We start from the raw sequence: 4,973 nt of genomic DNA on the forward strand, positions 1-4,973 counted from the left end.
AATGACTTCAAAAACAACTTGGCCCATAGTGCCTACATTAATGTGGTCAGGTCAAATTTTCAGCATTTACTTTGTTGTGTACAAGGTCAGGGTGTACTTTCCTACCTAACGTTAGAAAAAATAATTGTACACCATTTGTCGTGTTTAAGGCAGGACAAATCGTAAATAATCACAAAACAGGTAGATTCATGCTCTTACCTTCAATTTTTTTCTATAATTACGATGGCGAGCTCCCGAGCGCAGCACACGCACAGCAGCCGCGACACCGGCGCTATTACTGCGAGCGGTCACAACATTACTGCGCATCAAGCAGCATCAAGAATCATAAAAATGTACCGGGCCAAGGTAACAAGAATCCATGAAATCTGATCCTCGACGCCTACGGGACGGGCGGCTAAATAAAAGCTCACTATACAGCACCTATATATATGGCATGGAAATGGATGCCAATGGGATGCTGGGTTGCAGGGGATATAGGGTGGGGAGATTGGGATAGGTTAGGTTAGGTTAGTTAGGTTAGGTTAGGCTAGGTAGGTTAGGTTAGGTTAGGTTAGGTTAGGTTTGGTTAGGTTAGGTTGGTTAGGTTAGGTTAGGTTAGGTTGGTTAGGTTAGGTTAGGTTAGGTTACATTAGGTTAGGTTATGTTATGCTATGTTATGTTAGTTATGTTATGTTATTTCAGTTTGGTGGGTTGGGTCAGGTCAGGTCAGGTCAGGTCAGGTCAGGTCAGGTCAGGTCAGGTTAGCTTAGCTTAGCTTAGCTTAGCTTAGCTTAGGTTCTGGTCTATTCTCAGTTAGGTTAGGTTAGGTTAGGTTAGGTTAGGTTAGGTCAGGTTAGGTTCGCAACAACGCAGAAACGGGCGCTTGGGAGCCGAGGCGGTGCGGTGCAGTACGTGTGGCGCTCGGGAGCTCGCTACCGTATTTATTAAAATTCGAGGGTAGGAGCATGATTCTACCTGCTTTGAAATTGTTTACGACATGATCTGCCTTAAACACGACGAATGGTTTACCTTGGTCCCGTACATTTTGTATAGTTCTTGGCAAGCAGAAATATTGTATTTACGTAACGGCAACGCAGAAACGGTGCTGGGGAGCCCAGGCGGTGCTGTGCGCGCGGCGCTCGGGAGCTCGCCATCTTAGTTATTGAAATTTGAAGGTAGGAGCATGATTCTACCTGTTTTGAGATTATTTACGATATGTGCCGCCTTAAACATGACAAATGGTGTGCAATGATTTTTTCCAACATTGGGTAGGAAAGTACACCTACACCGGGAGGGCCATGCAACTCTCCCAAGGTCTTATGTGTTGCAAAACTTATTCCTAAAACCAGTAAAGGTGGTGAAATAAACTGCAACATATCATACAAATGATGACAACAGCTTAGCAAACAAACAAAGTTAAGTGATGATACTATCCAGAAAAACAAGAAATTCACCAGCAAGCTTACAGGAGTAGTCCACAATGTGTTGGCACTTTCTCAGGAGTGACATCAGCAGGTATAGTAATTTCTTCAGATTTTGCTGGCACTTCTTCTGGGAATTCTTCACTCACCTGGACAAAATAGAAAGCATGCAATAGCAATGAAATCCTTTTCATTAACACCATTATCACAACTTAGATGCATTACCTGGTCTCAGTGAAGAGTAAATACGATCAACTGTGTTTGCCGAAAGGCCAACTTTACAGGCAGCACCAAATGGCTTTTTCTAAGTTTCTTTAAATCCAAATTTCCCTTAAATCAATTACTTACACCAGCCACATAAGTTGTACCAAGATGTACAAATAACCACTGCAAACTGGCAACAATAATAATGCTACTGAGCAGGCAAAACAACCAACCAAACCTTTTCTGCAACTCTTCACATAATGGTTTGAGGAACCCATGGGAAGTCAGATTTCAACCAGCTGAGAATGTTATGAAACCAAAGGACACCAAACCATACTAGCATGATAACCAGCAAAAGTACTTACTAGAGACAAGATCAAGGATGTCTTCCCAACACCAGGTTCACCAAGCAACAGAATGCGGACATCTCTTCTTGACTGTACCATGTTGCAAGAACTACCCGCTTTGAGCATTTAAAAATAAGGCTATTCAGTGACTATTGAAATCAACACTCAAACTAATTTATCTTGCTGTGTCATTTTTGTAGCTGTCAGCAAACATTTCACAATGTAAATGGAATCATCACAAACAGGGTAAAGCAGTCTGGCACATGATGTAAGACATTGGATGGAGCAAATAAGCCGATGTAAGCCCTGACTGGAACATCTGGCAATAGATGTTGAATGCGAACAAGCAATCTAAAAGCATTTGCAGCCTTCAATCTTTTGAGAACCCATCGGCACTAATGAGGTTGCAACGTGCTTGGGTGGAAATATATTACCCCTGAAAACATGATCATGAAAATGGTAAGAACCGACCAGAAACTGTATCACACTCTGAATCCACAAACTGTTCACGCCACAGAGACAGGGTCGGTAACGCCCCTTTCCGTAATGACACACACACACTCATACACACAACAGGCCAACCTCCAGTTACGTTACAACACATTCACGATTTCTCACGCGAAAAATCGTGGCGCGCTTAGCGATAGCGGCACGCCAAATTCGCCTAGGTTTAATTTCTTCTACTAAATTTGTAGAAGTGGCGTTTTGCATCTGCGTACTGGCAGCTCACGATGTTTTAAACCAAGCACAATACACAACTTTTTCGCCGCAGGAAAAATAACGACGAATTTTCTTTTCATTCTTTCTTGGCCCATAGAACCCAAGTCCAACTAAACCAGCAAGTTCGCAACGAATAGAATCTCATGTTTCAACGAGAGAGTAAAGTGAACTAAATTAGACATCATCCTCCCAGTCAGCGTATTGCTGCGGCCCTGCTGTGGCCCATGTGGCTCGTCGGTTGGACCGAACAGCAACGCTCGGGCCACATGTGAACGCACCAACGCAACGCAACGCAATGCGGGCCAACGCACAACTGAACGGGGCTGGCCCAACGACTTAGCCATCCACGTGAGGGGTGGCATGCGCGTGGCGTGGACTGAGGAAGTAGTGGCGACGAATCTGTGGGGAACAGCAATGAATGCAAACTGTATCCCCCATCTTTTCCGTTGGGGTGACACCTACATCACCGCCTTTCATGATTTCATGGCTGGCATAGATGGGGCTCTCGGAAAAGCGGAAATACTTCGCTTACAGGTAGTACCGGAGAAGGCGTAGTGGCAGGGGCCATGTCGGGGCCGGAAAGTGGCGTCGTACCGTCAGGGAGGATATCGTCTTGAGCCCTGACAGATCCAATCTTAAGCTTTCACGGCCGACCGGAAAGGGCCACACTTGTCTGACCTTCTGCCACACTTGCCCGGCCTTAAGCCAACCTGCCGGCATTTTGCCACTCTTACACACACTTCCCTCCCTTCAGCTGCACGATCCACCCTCCAGACACCCCACTTCGCCTTCAATCCACCTGAGCACATTCTCCTCTCTTCTCTGGTTGCATGGCCTTCCAAGTATCTCTTCCTTCACGAGGAACCGGTACCTCATTTCTCTCCACCCACCGCTGGTCCCTTTTGTGATAATGATAGTCATCATAATGCTAATGAAAAACACCGATCGAAGCATTCTCTGTTCGGTGAACCCCTTCGCGTTCCGCAGAGAGCTGGAGCTAGCTGTGGACGAAATATGTGACGCAAAGCCCATTGCTGTACAGTGACAAGGTAAGGTAAGGTAATAAGAAAAGATGGGAGAAGTGCGTGAGAAAGAGAAGAAAGGCTCTCATAATGTGAGGTTTAATGTCATCGCTTAACATTTACAGGTACTTCCCGGAATCTGCGCGCCCAGAGCCAGAAAATACTGGCGCAACCCAGCCGTGACATGGCGTTGTGTGGCATGAGAATACCGTCTGCGACCCCGTCAGACTAAAATGGCCGGAAGGAAAGCGCCAGCTTATTTTATGACTAACTGGAAACACAACTGCTCTTGGTGGGCGCAAAGCAAAAACTGTATAGTTTTTAGACGTTAGCTTTGGAGAACTCGGGGGATGTACCGCATGACAGGCACGTCGTTCTAGCGGTTTTTAAATGAATGGACATCCGTAAAATTAGTTTTGCCCCGCACGTAGATGATTTCATCATCTCCTGCTGCACGTTTCATAGTTGTGTTGCCAGCTACGATGGCCCCATAACGATTCAATGTCATCAGATAGTTTTGGCTTCATCTCGGTGCAGTTTGGCGTTTGGCGCATGTAGGGCATCAAAATATTCTTTTCGGCAGCTTTAGATTGAACTTACTATTCGAAATCAATGATATCATCTATAAAAGAATGGATGTTTTATGAGACATGCGAGATTGCTGCACGACCGTTATTTAAGTGCTGCAGTGCGGTGAACCGAAACCCTCACTGCGCATTGGACAGTATCGCTGCTGTTTTCCCCTGTTAAACCACTAGCATTAGCCATGGATATATGCGTGATATATGTGTCTGGAGGCACGATATATGTTGAGCAAAAATGTCAAGGCTGGCGTACTGCATCCACCTGCAAAGGCGCCAAAAACCCAACCAGTCTGATTCTGTGAGGCATGTTTTCTGGAAACAAGACATACATATAACGGGTCGTAAAATTATGTAAGAGAGCCCTATTCTGGACGAAAAACAAGCTTCCGAAGAAAACTGAGGAGGCATAAAGATAGCAAAAGGAAAGAAGGCAAGTCCATGGAAAGGAAAACAATTATTCAGGCAGACGCATCTGGGCCAAGGGCTGTGAAAGGAGAATGGTTGTTTGCTTACAGAACAACAGGAGGAAATTAAAACTGATTCTGCGTCAGCCGAATTCGCGCCTGCGTTGCCCACTTCCCGCGCTTTTTGCGATGCGAAGCGCGAGCGACGCGGGCGGCGCGCGCGCCTGTGCGCTGCGAGGGAGGCGTGCACTGGCCGCAGTTGTGAGCTGGCACCGGGGTGGCGCAGGCCTCT

At 46.1% G+C, this 4,973-nt stretch overlaps 1 long non-coding RNA gene across 4 annotated transcripts; it reads right to left on the minus strand.

Moving 5' to 3' along the window:
• Positions 1 to 1,460: 1,460 nt before the first annotated feature.
• LOC119091080 (uncharacterized) lies at positions 1,461 to 2,637 on the minus strand. Of its 4 annotated transcripts, none has more exons than XR_005093358.1 (3): positions 2,570 to 2,637; positions 1,970 to 2,151; positions 1,461 to 1,549 (listed from the first exon to the last, which is right to left on the minus strand). It is a non-coding gene; the product is annotated as an uncharacterized LOC119091080 (long non-coding RNA). The 4 variants fall into 4 exon arrangements; XR_005093357.1 differs by lacking the exon at positions 2,570 to 2,637 and adding an exon at positions 2,534 to 2,554; XR_005093356.1 differs by lacking the exon at positions 2,570 to 2,637 and adding an exon at positions 2,462 to 2,544.
• Positions 2,638 to 4,973: the final 2,336 nt, after the last annotated feature.

The sequence above is a fragment of the Pollicipes pollicipes genome, unplaced genomic scaffold (genome assembly GCF_011947565.3).
Source record: "Pollicipes pollicipes isolate AB1234 unplaced genomic scaffold, Ppol_2.1 Scaffold_3216;HRSCAF=3773_pilon_pilon_pilon, whole genome shotgun sequence".
Classification (NCBI taxonomy): Eukaryota; Metazoa; Arthropoda; class Thecostraca; order Pollicipedomorpha; family Pollicipedidae; genus Pollicipes; species Pollicipes pollicipes.